An 18,018-nucleotide genomic window follows, 5' to 3' on the forward strand; every position below is an offset into this window, starting at 1 on the left:
GAGGTTGAGGTCAGTATTGCCATTCTTGTTGGCTTCAATTCTCTCAAGGTCAGATTTATAACTAGGAGCATTGGCAATAAAACTTCCATGGGTGCACACAATCGTAAATCTATATTTTTAATTTTTATACTCTGTTTAAGATGTAAGAACCTCTTCTTACAGGTTAACAGAAATTAATTATTACGTTCTGATTTCATTGGCACATTAGCAATTTAAACACAACTAGCAGAAAAACGCGGCTTTGCCTGGGTAAAATTATACAATGTACAATAAGTGGTTGTAGAATTATTTTTTTTCTCTTCTCATAGATGTACACATATTATGGTACTATTAAATCTAGAAATATGTTAAACTAGTGTCCCTGTTGCTCGAATTCAAGCAATAGCTAAGTATTACAGGCGTTATTTTAAAACGAACAACATCCATAATTTCTGATGACTTTAAAAGATTTGACTTAAAGATTATGGAAATACTCAAGAGGTACATAACAGATCAATATAATCAACATTTCTTGTAAATATCTTGTCATTTTTCCAAAGCTGATCTTGTTTTTTAGTGTTTTCTACAAATAGCCTTATTCATAGCCGCATTAGGTTGTCCATAATAACGATTATAAATTCTAAAAAAAAAATTCTATTTCTTTTCCTTGGTGGTGTTCTATGACTTTTCTATGTTTCCATAGTTTGCAAATCGGCTCTTTCAATGATTACTACGAAATGCAGCACAGTGTTAATTCAGTTTTCTTTTTAGTACGGTATATCAATTTATCCAGGCTCTCTCGCTTTTTTCCACTGTAATATTTACGCGAACCCAAATGAAAAAGTAAACTATTTTATTTAAACCAAGTCAGTATATGTTTGTAGCAAACTGTTAAATTAGCAATCTTGTTGACTTTACAATTAACATATGATCTTCTTCTCACTTTTAATTTCTGACAACAGCTGGAGTTTCATAACCATTTTTGTTTCCCATGTTAATCTTATGGAGAAATACAAAAATGAAAAGGGCCCTAGGGCCTCACTCTCTAATTATTTGCCTAAAAAGAAAGTTTCCTGCACAACTTCACGTTACGCTCTTTCCAATGACACCAAAAACATGACAATCGGATCAGTAGTTTCGGAGGAGTAATTGTCACAAAAAACCTGCTTGCGTATTAAATAAGTATAGATATTGAATGTAGCACAAGTTCAAGGCGTATGAAAGAAGGTGTGTGCATAGTGACGTCAGTGCGAGTAAAACGTGTTTTATTTGACCAAATCATATGTTTTCTTGTGATTTTCCAAAGACTTTCGAATGACAATCATTACGAATTAGCATTGAATATATAACACCACGAATACTAGACAAATGTGTTTTTCTAGTATTCGTTTATAACACTACTTAGTTATATATATAACACGAAATAATTGCGACGATATTAAGTATACATTTGGTTTTAAAATAATGGACAGTTTTCGTGTCGTGGTATGCTTAATATCCTCGCAATTATTTCGTGTTTGGGCTCAATGTTCTTGTTATTTGATGCAGGTTACAAAAATGACGTTATTTAATACACATTATGGTGATATACAAACATTTTACCAACTATGCATTGAGCCCAGTGGGTGACTCATTGTCAAAGCCCCGAGCAGCCGAGCGAGGGAACGGGACGATTGGCACAGGCACACATTTTTGGATCTTCTGCCCATGGCAGTATTGGCACAATCATTTGAGCGGAATAAGGAGGGTCAACTAGCCTGCTTGGAAAAGGCACGATTGGCACAACCGCTCGACCAGGTAAACGCCATCGAACGAGGGAAAACGGGAAGTTTAAAATTCCCCGTCAACTCTGCTACGACAGTCATTTGCCGGTAATATCGCGTATTTTCAATGGTTAGGTTAGGTTATGTTAGCTTAGATTAGGTTAGTCTAGGTTAGGTTAGGTTAAGTTAAGTTAGGTTAGGTTAAGTTAGGTTAGGTTAGTTAAGTTAAGTTAGGTTAGGTTTAGTTACGTTAGGTTGGGTTAGTGTAGTTTTATTTAGGTCCAGCAGGGGCATAGTGACCGTAGCAGCAGATTTGTTGCTCAAACTTACACCATGGATGAAGTAATTGCTAACTCTAATAAGCACTACAGCGGGGACTTTGTGGGGACAAAACAATTTCCATTTTCCCGCATTCTTGCTACCTGCCTACTACTTCCTTACCGGTCTGTTGCGTCAATCGTGTCTTTCCGAACCTTACAGTTTGACCCTTCTTAATCCCCTTTAATGATTGTGCCAGTCGTGCTATTCCAAATCGGCTAAAAATGTGTGCCAATCGTTCTACGGCCCCGAGCGAGGGCTAATTTAGGGGCTGGGACCACTCGGGACACCACCCGACCGTCCTAATCCTTCAGCCGCCACGAATCTTTTATTGGTTGAAGAGGACTAAGTCCTAAAACAGCCTCAGTCCAGTAGGGTTTCAGCTCTCTGGATTGGAACGTCACGAAGAACGAACGAATCTTTGCGGAAGGTATAACTACTCACTCACCCCTACCCCAGCACTGCAAATAACCGTATCCGTAAGTTTTAGTTGGGCTAGCGACCTGTCCGCGAGCACAGAAGTTTTGGCCGAACTGTATGTTTAGAGTATGTCATTAAAATGTTATAAAGTCTCTACAACTTAAGCTATATGCCATTTTGTGCTGTTTTTGTTAAATATATGTAAATACAATCTTTCCGATTTATTTGTAACTATTTATTTTCCACTAAGGCTACTTAAATGAGAGATTTTCAATTATATAAAACATAAGTAGGAGCTGAAAAAAGGTATTATACTTAAAACTATTCGTATATTGTCACCTAAAAATATGTTGCCTGTTAAGGCAGCCACATTTACAATATTTACTGCTTTACTGTTTTTCGATTAAAAGGTACTCACTATCAAAATGCTATATACTAATACTACCACCATTGAATATACTGTATAACACTATGACTATATTCAATATTGAATACAACACTATATTGGATATAAAACGCTAAATAGTGTTATATATTCAATGCTAATTAATTCGTAATGATTGTCATTCGAAAGTCTTTGGAAAATTAGCCTACAAGAAAACATATGATTTGGTAAAATAAAACAAGTTTTACTCGCACTGACGTCACTATGCACACACCTTCTTTCATACGCCTTGGCACAAGTTTCCTTAAATTGCAACTAAAATATGAAAAGCAATTAAATCATCCAGCTGATCATAATGTAAACAAATAAGTTCTTCATAAGGATAAAATGGGAACTTTAAAAGCCACTGGGACAGAGCCCAAGGGACTTTTCAAAGTTAAATTTACTTTAGTTGTTGAAAATTGAATCAGTTGATAAAACAATAACAAATATTTGTATATTTACGTCGGCAAAAGGTCGGCAAAAGATTCTTTTGCCGTAGTAAACAATGTAATAATAAATTTTCGAAGGTGATAAAAACATGTAACGAAAACAGGTAATTTCACAATAGTGTAGCGAAAATAATATTTACAGATCTTGTTTTCGCATAGTTGTTATTTTAAATTATTAAACCAATCATTACTAGAGTAGTCAAAATGTACGCAAAAGTTAAGTGTATCACAGTTTTTTCCTTGATCATTGTATCAAGAAGTATTCTTTATTATAGGCCTATATACTATAGGCTATATCCTTGCTTTGCAACAAGGAGTGGAGGCAGGAGAGAATAATGTGAATCTCTAAAATCTACTGTATGAAATACTTGTACTGTATATACACATTGATTTTTGAACAAAACTTGAATTTCCCTATAGGGATGTAGCTATTACCGTAGGTGGCACGGTAAGACCTGGGTCCGGGACCAATATACCTTTTCATTTTGATGTCCATAGAGGTCAAAAACCCTATTTGTTCAATTTTTTTTATCCTACTAATATTATAAATGAGAAAGTTTGGATGTTTGTGACAAGTGAACGCGAAAAATACTGGTCGGATTGGGCTGAAATTTGGCATGATGGTAGCTCACATTCCCGATTAACATATAGGCATATTCTTATTTCAAAAATCCTTTCGGGCTCCGCCCCAGTGGCTCTGGAGTTTCCCATGTTAACCTTATGATTTTCCATATTTAAAAGGAATTAATGAATCTTAACAGCTGTTTCAATTAAATAAGTTGGTTCTGTTCTATGATGTTCAATAGCATTAAAGTTACAAGGATTACCAACAGGGTGCAGCACTATTATTTCTTTTACATTTATGACAACAGCTAATTTGCAACCAAAAGGTGAGTGAGCGTAGCGAATGAACTTCAACCTGGAGGCCAGTTAGCGTAGCGAACGAGCTAACCTGAAGGCAAGTGAGCGCAGCGAACGAGCTCCACCTAAAGGTGAGTGAGCGTAGCGAACGAGCTCCAACCTAAAGGTGAGTGAGCGTAGCGAACAAACTTCAACCAGGACGTGATTGAGCCATGCGAACGAGATAATCTTGAAAATTAAGAAGTTAAACGGGGCAAAGCCCGTGGGTTACAGCTAGTATGTATATATATTGCTATATATTATAAATAAATATATACTTGAGTAATTTTTTTCCGATTTTGAAAAAATTTGGCTTGAAGGTGTAAGGCATGATAAAATAGAATGAGTTTGCAAATCAGCATGATCTAGCATGTGAACGGAGGTTTATGGGAGGTCTATAGGGTAAAAACTGGTTTTTCTCAATTTTGACCCTTAAAACATTCAATTTCCTGATTTATCTTTAAACCATTTTAAAGAGCATAAAAAACAAATAATTTAGTATATAGAAGTGTTTATGTACAGTTATTCGCTACAAAGACTATTCAACAAACTTTGAATTTAAAATTGCCATGTTATTCTTATGGAGAGTAAGATAAGCGTTGTAGTTTGATTGTCTATGGATACATATTGATATATCCTGTAATTTTAACGATCCCTTCTACTGTTTTATTCAAACCCATTCCACCACAATTATGTAACAAAAATACCGATTGGAATTAATTTTGTGAATTAATGGATCAAACTTTAAAGATTTCTGTGTGTTTTAAGAGCGAAGAAGATTTGAATCTTGCTGTTGAACATTTCAACAAAACAGTTCAAGACTCCGCTTGGAGAGCAACTCGAGACCAGAATAAAAGTAACATCAAATCAGGAATAAGCTACCCCAACTTAAATTAATATAAAAAAGACAAAAAACACCGACTCCGTAGAATATGGCAAAACTCTAGAGATCAGACGGATAAAAGCAATCTAAACAGGGCCACTCAACAACTAAAAAGGTTACTGTTTAAAGTAAACAATGACAGATTTCAAGATTTCACATCAAACCTTTCTCCATCTGAAGCTAGTGGCTACTCCCTTTGGAAAGTTACAAAATCTTAAAACGTCCACAAATTTGCATTCCATCTATTCTAAAAGAAGACGGTTCTTAGGCCAAAAACAACATCGAGAAAGCAGATGTCTTTGCTTCATACTTCAAAGAAGTGTTCAATCCATATAATATAAATTCAAACGTTGAACAAGAAATTTTGGAATTCCTCGATTCTCCAAATCAACTTGATTTACCAATAAAATTGTTTACACCATCTGAATTAGCTAAAGTAATAAAAGACGATTTAAATGGCAAAAAAGCCCCCGTTTATGATATGATCTGATAACAGGTAAAGTGTTGAAAGAGCTGCCAAGAAAAGGAATAGTTTTCCTTATAGTACTTTTCAATGCAGTTTTACACCTTGAATACTTCCCAATACAGTGGAACGTTTCACAAATTGTTGTTATTCCGAAACTTGGTAAACCTTTAAATCAAGCATCCTCGTATCGGCCTATATCTCTTCTTCCCATGGTTTCTAAAGTTTTTGAAAACTTTTTTTAAAAACACTCCATATTATAATTGATGAAACATAATTGTTGCCTTCCCATCAGTTTGGATTCCGCCGAAGGCATTCCACCATTGAGCAAGTGCATAAAATAGTGAATGTAATCAAGGAAGATTTTGAAAACAAACGTTTTTGTTCATCTGCTTTTTGGATGTAGCCGAGGTGTTTGATAAAGTCTGGCACACAGGGTTATTGTTCAAAATTAAAACTCTGCTGCCCCATACATACAATGGAGTGTTGAAATCATATTTGTCCAAACGCTTTTTTCAAATTAAATACCAAGATGTAGTTACAGATGTGCATGAAATTTAATCAGGTGTACAATAAGGCAAGGTGTTCTCGGACCTATTTTGTATATTTTATTCACTTATGACCTTCCAAGTACTCAGGGTATTTCAGTCGCAACATTTGCAGACGAAACTTCTTTTTATCGTCAAATCAGGATCCTATTCTGACATCACCAAACCTTCAGGCTGCATTAGACGATTTGTCTCAGTGGCTACAGAATTGGACAATTAAAGTAAATGAAACAAAATCCATACAAGTTACATTTACTATGTCAACAAGAACTTGTCCATCAGTAACATTGAATAATGTCATGCTTCCACAATCCATTGAAGTTAAGTACCTTGGTATGCATCTCGACAGACGGCTTACATGGTATTCACACATTTGGAAAAAACGACTTCATTTAAATTTGAAAACAAACATACCTAGGTACTAAATTAGCTTATTGGTCGAAATTAAAAATCATCTGTTGAAAATAAATTACTTTTATACAAAATTATATTGAAACCTATTTGGACCTATGGTATCCAACTCTGGGGAACCACTTCAAACTCAAACATAGAAATAGTTCAAAGATTTCAATCCAAAACACTAAGAAAAATTTTACAAGCACCTTGGTTTGTCACAAATAAAGTTATTCATCAAGATACAAAATTACCCTATATTAATGAATAAATTTAAAAAAACCAAGCGAAAAATATCAAAGAAAATTAGAAAGCCATCCAAATTTCCTGGCAGTTAACCTCCTCGATAATAGTGAAGCTACATGTAGGCTCAAAAGAGTTAATCCAATAGACCTTCCAAATCGTTTCTAGTTGAACTTTTTAAAAGTTTTTGTATGTCAGTGCACTTGATGGAGTGTAACTAACCCATGTTAAAATTGTCATGAAATTTACTTATTGTTCTAGTACAGAATCGATTGTAAATAAATACTAGTTAAAAAAAAAAAAAAATCAATCTTAACTTTAAATTACAACTTTAATCCAACTGAGACTCTACAAAACGAACCAAAGATATACTAAATTATATGAAATAAATCGTATGTGTGTATGGGTCCGTGTTAGTGTGTGTTGGTGTGTGTGAGTGTGAGTATGTAAGTATGTATGTAACAAAACCTGTACTAGAACTGGACATTGCGCAAACTGATAAAACTAATTGACTGTAAATTTGGTATGGACTTTGTTAGTATCATAAGTCAACATTTAGATCTATTTGCATTACAAAATTCTTGTAGTCCTCCACTCTATTGGTCTTCCAACTTCCAATGTAATACTTATGTAATAAACAATACAAGCTGTTTGCCCGACCTATGTACGGGAATTGAGTAGTCCATTAAAACTGTATATAGTCATATGAATATTTACATTCCTAATTCAAGCATAGTTTAAGCAGTTAAAAATTTATTGTAAACAAAAAGCTGACAAGATGAATTAAAACATGTGACCATTGTTATTTCCCAACATTTCCTCAAAAAGTTGAGTAGCAAAAATAAATTAATTGTCATAAGCTTTCTTTTCAAAGCTTGTGAGCTTCAATCCGTATACAGTAATGGTTATAGAATCTCACTTATTTTCTATAATCAATGACAAATTCACAGAGTAAATAAACTACAGTCGGGACCACGTAAGTTTGCAGTAGAGGGAGGAGCCTATTTACCATATGGTTTTGAATGAATCAATGAGAACCGTGTGGTGTTGCCGAATCTAATAATACCAGCTGATTTGAAAATATTGCTTAGGATATTTTAATTAGTGTTGTCAACGGGCGATGTGGCAACGTCCGCACTAGCCTTGTCTTGTGATTGGCTGCCACCAACTGCAAACTTACGTGGTCCCAACTTTAACCTCATAGTTCTATAGAATATGGAATATTTTTATATTCAACCAGCTGTTAGTTATAACAAACTATATTGCACTAAAAAAAACTAAGAATTTTAAAGACTGCTAAAAAAAATAGAACATGTAGTATTTTACTATGTATATTTAAATAATCTGTCATCCTCTTACCGAATAAATGAACGTATCAATGATTATAGCATTACACATAGTATAAATAAGTCAACCCTACGTACCGTGAATTCATTTTTATCCAAATGCTGAATTTGTGTCGCAAACGCTGAATGTTAACAGCTGTTACATTAAGCAAATGATATTATAGCAAAAGCTAGTCTAGAAAGTTTATTTCGGCTGCTAGACTTTAAAAAAAAATTAAAACTTAATTTCTAAAAAACTGAAACCCTAAACTAAAATTATGGCTTCGACATTCCCTAGTTCTCAAAATTATCTTTCTTTCAACATAAAAATTGTGAAAATCTGTCAAGTGGTTGATTCAAAATCGTTAAATAAAAAACACTGTCACGTTTTAATATATATGATTAGTTTTGAATTTGAAGACATATTTACTAAAGGATATTTTTATTATTTTGTATTTACTTAATAATACGTAAAAACAATCACACATCACATATCACACATTGGTCCCATTTAACATCCATGTTTAATATCCTGGAAAGAAATCGAGTAATTTAGTTTGTGATTAACACTACACCATTTACATGGCAATTTACTTATATTACAAAAGGTTTTTGCCATTATATTTTTTCTATTGTTTAATTACATTTTGGAATATGATTAAGAAAAGGCTTAATATTTAATTTAATTACTTATTCAACATTAAAACATTTTAATGCTCTAAACATTATAAATATACTGTCTTTCGTCTAGGGTAAATTTGAAAAATGCTAGCATTTTCCTTGTAAAAAGTACATATACTTGGTAAAAAATCACGTAAAATAATTTTAACTTTTTATGTTCAGCTAAATAAAGTTTCCACCGGCATTGAAAATAAGTAAAACTAAACACCCAAAACATTAGATTTATTTTATATGTATGAGTAAATGATCCCTAACCCACTGTTTAATGTTACTGTAATAAATAAATTACTTAAAATCTATGTATAGAACAGTCTGTGTTTGTTAAAAGCGCTAGTAAAAAAAAGACTAAGAAAACTAAAATATAATACATTACTTTCCATGAAAACGTCCAATATACAAGGTGTCCCGTTTTCATTTTGACAAATTTTACCAGGTTATTCGGCAGCAGCAAGTAATGTAGCATGTGTCCTATCTCAAATCGTTTTCGGTCTATCTGTTTGTATGTGTTTTTACTTAATACATTGTATTTATTATATAATACAGGGTGTTTAAAAAATAATGCCGGGATTTAAAATGGTAATTGCTTGGATACTATTCAAGGTAACTAAACATTTTGAAGCTAAAATAACTAAGTTAGATAAGGAAAAAAATAATATTATTTTTATTTGTCCTATAATACAGTATTGTTTTAACATCTGTGACGAAGAAGTCAACGTAGCTATTGCTGTATGTCAGTATTTTTTTAAATTCTGGACTAAATATAAAGAAAACATTTGTGTTCACCCAATCAATCTGATGTTAGACAGTAAGGCTTTCCTTTTAGAAATTAAATCAGATCCAGGGAAATTTTACAATTTTTGTTGAATAACTGCTATACTTTTTTATTTGAAGGGTTTTAAATACCGTTAGTGATATGGTAAGAGATTATTATTAGATAATGTCGTGATGATTTTAAATAATGATCAGAGAAACCTTGGTAATTTCTTAATTACTTGACTGCTTTGCATTGGGTGAGTATGACTATCAAAGTGGTAGCAAGAAAAATTAAACAGCAATATTGTTCAATGGAAATTAAAAATATAATAATTGTTAAGTTTTAATGAAACTTAAAAAATTATTTTTTATAGAAAAGTTATTTTTTATAATTAACGGTCAATTGAATTTTGAGAGCCACTATGCTTTAGTAGTTAGATAGGATTTGGTGCATGCGCAGAACGTTTTGCTCTTTGAAACATTAAGCATCGTGCAACGTTTGCTTGATCAGTGTGCTCGTACCCAGCGAAACATTTTGCCTCTCAAAACTTGCTTCAGGTGAAATGCTGCATCAGTGTGCGGCCGGCCTAAGCGTACAGATTTAGCCAGTTTTACACAAATTTTGTTAAATTATTCCGAATTGTATCAAAGTATGAGAAAAACTTTGTTCTTTTCCCTTCAATTTGATGTTTAAATTATTAATAATTATCTTGAATAATCCCTGAGCAACAACCGTTTAAAATCCTGGCATTCTTTTATAAACCCCTGTACATATAATATGTATATTCATATAGCGATATTAGGCTTTAAAAGCAAACGGCCACCATGTTATAATGGTACAAAGTAGAAACTTGATATTCCATACAAAGATGGGCCTTATTGGATGTAATACATGTAGCGAGTTTGAAGTTTATTTCATTAAAGGTTGCTAAGATATAACGTATTAGGTAAAAAAAACACACACAGATAGATAATTGGAAACGGTTTGAGATAGGACACATGTTATTGCTTGCTTTGGGCTCCCGAATAACCTTGGAAAAATTGTCCTAGTGGAAACAGAACACCCTGTAAAGAAAAGTATCCAATACTCTAAAACGAGCAATGCCTGTTTGTTTGCAAAATTTATCACAACATCCAGACGAAGGATTTTGCTGAAAGTTTGAGATTAAGTGCTTTTGGGACTACAAAACCAATTATTCAAAGATTAATTAACTGTCTTTTCTTTAATTATGTTTTGATGGCATGCAATTTTCTTAATACAAACAAGCAGTTTTACCTTTTCTGATGGATTGTACCGTTTCCTTAACTTAACAACAGATGAACTGCTATGTTAAATGAATTATGTAATATCATTTTTATCCACAATGTCATATTAAGCAGAAGACAAAATATACAAATAAACAATATTAGCTGAATATGGTAGTAATCACATTGGTATACTGCAAAACATAGCATATAACATCAACAAACTACAACAATAGAACGCAACATTAACTGAGTGTCAAAAATGAAAAATAGCCGTTTATAGTTATAACGTTTACTTTAAGTCTGTGTATCCGGTAGAAATATTAATCAAATATGGAGTTACTTAAAACTGCTGAATATGTTTAAAAACCCATAGGTAGGTACAAGGGTTAAAACAGAAAAACAAGGGCAGAGTAATCAGAATCAAAAGCAGGTTTCTAAGATATTTTGTTTTAAGTATAAACAAAAAGGGCATATGGTTCCTGATTGTCCACTTAAAAAGAAGTCTACGGTATCTACATCTGATAACAAGAAGGATGTGGCTGCAAAACATAGTTTTATGAGCGGGAATTAGTTAATTTTTGCAAATCGGGACGTTTGGATTGCGGATTGTGGTGCTACTCAGAGTATTCAAATCCCAAGGAAGTACTGTTCCTGATAATGAGTCATCTTCGAGCGATGAAGTTAATTTTGACATCACTTAAAAAACAACGGAAGTGAAAACTGACAAAGCGGCACCTCATATTGTTTTGGAGGGAGGTGAGCAAGAAGAGTGTGATGTATTGTCTAAAAATGAAACCACAAAAAACGTGTTGGGACAAGGAAAACAAGTAAAAAATGTACCAAGTTGGATGATCAGTGGAAATTTTGATCTGATGCTGGTTCAATCAGAAACACAAATGTTTCCAAGGTCTTACAAGGAAGCAATGGTGTTGGATGATGCATCTGACTAGAAGGCTGCTATGGACGATGAAATAAAATCTATTCATGAAAATAAAACTTGGATTTTGGTGGATAAACCAGAAGGAGCTTGTGTCCTGGGATGTCGTAGGGTACTTCGAATCAAACCTAATTCTGATGGTTCTCATGAAAAATACAAAGTTCGACTAGTAGCCAAGGGATATGCACAACGTGAAGGAATTGACTATAATGAACTGTTTAGTCCTTTGGCACGTTATGACACCATTCGATCTGTGCTAAGTACGGCTTCCGTTGAAAATCTGGAATTGCGCCACTTTAACAAGAAAACTGCCTTTTTATATGGCGATCTTTCAGAGGAAGTTTACATGGAGCAACCTGAAGGTTATTCTGAAGGAACTGGACGTGTGTGTAAACTATAAAAGTCATTATATGGTCTGAAACAATCTCCTCATTGTTGGAGCTTGAAACTTACAAAGTTTCTGGAATCTCAAGGTCTTAAGAGAAGTAAATTGGATCCCTGTCTCTTTTATAAAAACGATCAAGGGAAGACGCTACTTGTACTTATTTATGTAGATGATGGATTAGTAGTTGGGACTGACAATAGCATCATTGATGGCTTCATGAAAAGTTTATCCAAAGTTTCTAAAATCAAATCTGGTGAACTTGACAGTTATTTAGGATTGCAGATCAAGAAAGGTTCAATTGGAATATGGATTGGTCAATCAGCATATACTAAACGCATATTACAACGTTTTGGTATGAGTGACTCGAATTCCATTTCTACACCATGTGAAAGACCTGTAATGTAAACAATGGTCCAGTGGAGATTGTCAATGGAAAAGTTAAGGCTGTTGGAAGCTTGATGCATTTAAGTTGTGTATCAAGACCTGATATTTCCTTTGCTGTGGGATTGGTTGTGAGGAATATGGAACATCTTACTCAAACGGATTGGTTGAGTGTCAAAAGGATATTTAGATATCTTCGAGGAACCATAAATGTCGATATCTTGTACAAGTCTTCACCATGCAGTAATCTGGATGTTTTCACTGATTCTGATTTTGCTGGAGAGGAAAGTATTCGAAAATCAAGGTCTGGGTTTATCAGTTGCTATGCTGGAGGTCCAGTGAGCTGGCAAAGCGAGAAACAGTGTTCTGTAGCACTGTCTACGACATAAGCCGAGTTTGTGGCTGCATGTGAAGGAGCTAAAGAAGCAATATGGCTAAAACGTCTGTTTGAAGAAATAAGTTATAACAGGTTACGTACCTTGACGTCCACAATTCCTTAGTCGGTATCCGTTGACTATAGTTTCGACTACTACGTAGTCATTATCAAAAACGGAACGTTAAAATATTACATTCGTTGAATGTTGTCAAATCTTAAATACATCGAACACACAAACAAACATAACACGAACACGGTAGACATTTAACATAATTGGCCCGGGGCCGGCACACGTAAAAATTATGTTGCCGGCCTGCCAATTATGTTAAATGTCTACCGTGTTCGTGTTATGTTTGTTTGTGTGTTCGATGTATTTAAGATTTGACGACATTCAACGAATGTAATATTTTAACTTTCCGTTTTTGATAATGACTACGTAGTAGTTGAAACTATAGTCAACGGATACCGACTAAGGAATTGTGGACGTCAAGGTACGTACCTGTTATAATTGATTACCAATTCCGGAAGGCTTCAACATGAAGAAATAAGTTGTCACTCACAAGTGACACCTGTTCTGAAAATTGACAATGGCAGTGCTGTGAAACTCATAAAGAACCCTGAGTTTCATCGCAGAACGAAGCATATCGAAGTTAAGTATTAATTAATCAGAGAAAAATTCTTGGAAGGACTTGTTGATGTTGAACACGTATCTACAACATATCAACTTGCCGACATCTTTACTAAGACAAATAATGGTTAAACATACCTGCTCAGACAATCCTTAACATGTAGTGTCGTAATTGCTACATATATTTTTACACAAAACATAAAAAACGATAGTGATAGGCCTATCAACTACACACAAAAAATGTAAAATGTGTGTTTTATTTATTCTGACGACAAATCATGTGGATACTTTTGTTTGCCTGACGATGGAGGAGATGCTTAAATAGCTGCCAAAATATATGTAGCAATTTCGACACTACATGTTAAGGATTGTCTGACGAGGTATGTTTAACCATTATTTGTCATATTAACGCAATTCTGGGGCTATGAAAATAAATTTTTGTCCTTACTAAACCTATCAATCGAGTAAGGTTTACACAGCTTAAAGTAAACATTGGACTTTGTGACATTTAGTTTCAAAATTGTGAAGGGAGTATTGGAACATTGACAATTTTGCCTATGAACTGTTAAAATGTACATTGTCTCAAGATCATATGTTTTATTTATTATATTAAGCTGTGTTTGTGTGATCTAAATAAAAAGAGTGGATTCCTTTCTTTTAATATATTTGTTTCTCATTAATTTAAAAGTTAATTCTCATAAGTCAACCTAGGGAAAGAATGCCTTGGACAATGCGTATCCTTATATATAATACGTGAAGGCGATTTCTACGAAACACTACTCCTCCGTTAATAATGGACGGATTTTTACAAGCGATGTGTCAAAATGAAGTATTTTTTGTGTAGACGCCCTCTTTCACCAATTCCTGTAATAAAAGTTTTCGGGCTTTGCCCCACAGGCCATCAAAATCCAAATGTTATTCTTATAAGGAAAAGATTTTGTTTACTTAAACAGATGAATAATTTGTATTAATTACAGCCGTTCATCGTAAAAACACATGATACAGACAAGAGCATTCAATTTCAGAGTGAGTTCGTTTTCAGTTTCGATAACTAGAGTGGAGTGAGCGTTAGTTTTCAGAGTGAGTTCGTTTCCAGTTTTGATAACTGGAGTGGAATATATGATTACATTATCTTTGAGTTTACTCTTTTAAGTCATCGGAAATTGTGACTGTTATTTCGTTATTTGTTTTAAAATATATACAACGCCTGTAATACTTTGCAATTGCTCGAATTCGAGCAACATGTGCACTAGTACTAGTCTTTTAAATTCTAAGAACTAAATTGAAATGGCTAGTTTAAAAGAACCGTCGTAGGTAAAGTAGTTAACAGTATTAAACATTCGACCTTCTGGTGTTGAAATTATCAATGAAATATAAGCAGTATAATCTTACAATAATCTTACTTAGCAGTAAATAAAATTAGCTTTTCCTTATAATTTTCATTGTGCCAGCTCCTACAATAGAATCAAACATATAAGAGGGAATACTTGTATATTTGTACATACTAAATTTAACTCAAGATTGTGTGATGTAAGCCAATTCTGTCAGGAATTGGATTTTGAGGTTTCATCCGTACTTATAGATTCTTTAAAAACTATATTTGTTTCTTTGTATCATTCGCCTAATGGTAGACCTTTGGAGTTTTTAAGGATTTTGGATGTTTTTTTACCTTTTATAACTCAGTGGAACAACTATAATATTGTCATCGGTGGTGATTTCAACCACAATTTTGATGTTACTAAAAGCAAAAGAAATGTAAAAAACTTGTTAAATCTATTTAAACAGTACAACTTTTATCATTTAAATAATTCACCAACTAGAGGCACAAACTGTCTAGATAATGTGTTTGTAAACCAAAAATCTGCTAGGCTCTCTTTTTTAAGTTTGTTCAAATTTCCTTTTTCGGACCATGATGGAATTATTGTTAATATGCAGAATGAACCATTAGTTATAGATAATACATCTCATTTAGTCTCAAAAGATCCCATTCAGTTTTATCTACCTATTAAAAGTCATGTACATCTGTCTCTAAAATTGTCTACTTATGATTGGCTATCTTTAATGTCCAAGTCTGAGAGTAGTAGTGCTAATATGCAGTTCCAATGTTTATTTAATATACTAATCAACAATATTAATTATTTTATGGTCCCGAATAAAAATAAAGGTAAACTATTCAAACCTAAGTATTTGAACAAACTGAACAAGGGATGGTATACTAAAGAGTTGGGTCAAATGAAAGAAAGGCTATTGTGTCTGTATAGTTTACTTAAAGATACTGGAAATGTGAACAATACTGAACTAAGGTATAAATATTTAAAACTGAAATGTCAATATAAAAACTCTTTAAATGAAGCAAAGCTAGAAAACAATGCTAAATACATAGAAGAAAGTAATAACAGATGTAAAGCCGCATGGGAGGTAATAAAGAATAACTGTGAAATGAAAAACACAGCTGATTTGCAAATTGAGCCAAATACTTTCAATAGGTTTTTTGTTGACAGTGTAGACAAGATCAAACAAATTATTAAAATTCCAGGTATAATCACTTCTTGCAATGATTTTTTGAAAAAATATGAAATTGATAGTTGTAATAAATTTTGTTGGTCAGCCATCACACCTAGTGATATTCTTAGTGCCACTAAAAGGATGAAAAGATCAGCTAGTGTGGATATGTACAATATGTCAAACAATCTGTTAAAAGTTATTATTGACTGTTTGGCTAACCCCTTGGCAATATGCATAAATAACCTTTTATCAGAAGGGGTTTTTCCTGACTTGCTCAAAGTCTCTCGAGTCTGTCCTATTTACAAAAAAGGTCCTAAAGACCAACCTCAGAGCTACAGACCAGTTTCAATTATACCTGTATTGGGAAAACTAATAGAAATACTTATTTACGATCAAATCAGAAATTATTTAGAAAAAAACAACATCTTGAACAACAACCAATACGGTTTTAGAAAGGGAAAATCCACTATCAATGCATTGGACGATCTAGTCAGGCAAGTTCATCTCTCTTTCGAAAATAAAACTTATGCTCAGGCCACCTTCTGTGACCTCAGTAAAGCTTTTGACTCTGTTGACAGTAATATTCTCATCTCTAAATTACAGTACTATGGATTTGATGGCCCTCCATTATCTTTTTTAAGAAGCTACTTGCAAAATCGCAAACAAGCAGTTTGTATAAAAGGAAGATGGTCAGATGAAGTGTCAGTCGAGTGGGGAGTGCCACAGGGTTCAGTCCTTGGTCCCCTTCTTTTCTTAATCTATATAAATGATCTACCCTCTTCTGTTGATTGTAAAACCATTCTGTACGCAGATGACTCTACCTTTTTATCTACTAGTAAAAACTATAAAGAACTTGAAAAATTGGCTGATGAAACATTAAATAATGCACAAAATTGGTTTCATAGTAATGGACTTTTGCTTAACAAAGAAAAATCACAAAAATTGGTATTTTCCTTAAATTATAATTCAAGAGAGTTTTTTGAGAACAGTGATAAGGGTAGTAAAGTTTTTTCAGCAAAGTTTTTGGGAATATATGTAGATAGTCAGCTAACTTGGGATTCTCATATAGACTATTTAAATACCAGACTTTCTCGTGTAATATTTTTACTAGGTCGTCTGAAAAAATGCATTCCATTAAATTATGTCCGAACAGCATATTTTTCATATTTTCAATCCATTTTCAGGTATGGGCTAATTTTTTGGGGCAATTGTGCTAGGGTAGAGGAAATTCTTGTTTGGCAAAAGAAAGCGGTTAGAGTTATCTCTAATAAAGGCTCAAGAGACCACAGCAAACCACTTTTTAGAAACCACTTTTTAGAAATCTTCAAATCCCTACTATTATTAACGTTTATATTTATGACTTAATAGTTTATATCTTGGAAAATCAACATCTTTTAAAATTTAGAAACCATACTCATGATCATAATACCAGAAATAAGAACCATACCACAATAGAATTCCATCGTTTAAGTAAAACTCTAAATAGTCACATAGTTTTATCACTTAAAGTGTACAACTTTCTTGAATCCATAATTAAATTACACAATATAAAGGATTTCAAAAGTAAATTTTATTGTTGGCTGACCAATAACCCATTTTATAGTTTGGAAGATTTTTTTAAGAATAAGATTCTTCAGTTGTAATTATTCATTTAGAATATGTATTACAATATGTCTCCCTTTGTTAAGTTAGCTATAAGTATTTTATTAATTAATTACCTGACTATGCTATAATTTTAGCTGTATCTTGACATTGTCGATGATTTGTACAAATTCAAAAGACAATAAAGCATATTTCATTTCATTTCATTTCATTTCATTACATCTTGTATAACACTATGTATAACATAAGCACAGATAAATAATCTTAATCAAGTCTACTACTACAACGGAAAATTTAATTAATAAACAATTAGTTATCCAAGTTTGTATGTTATTTAACTATTTTTATGTGATTAGTTTTACTTCGTCTAACACTATAGCTGCCTTGTTCGGTTTGAATGGGAATATGTTT

General features: G+C 33.1%; 1 protein-coding gene across 6 annotated transcripts in view; it reads left to right on the top strand.

The window, feature by feature from the left end:
* Positions 1-18,018, top strand: part of LOC128983573 (glycerol-3-phosphate acyltransferase 1, mitochondrial) — a 223,575-nt gene that overhangs the window by 92,004 nt on the left and 113,553 nt on the right. The gene's annotated exons all lie outside the window — the stretch shown is intronic.

The sequence above is a fragment of the Macrosteles quadrilineatus genome, unplaced genomic scaffold (genome assembly GCF_028750875.1).
Source record: "Macrosteles quadrilineatus isolate MER2022 unplaced genomic scaffold, UCM_ALF_1.0 Scaffold_1__1_contigs__length_201487025, whole genome shotgun sequence".
NCBI lineage: Eukaryota > Metazoa > Arthropoda > Insecta > Hemiptera > Cicadellidae > Macrosteles > Macrosteles quadrilineatus.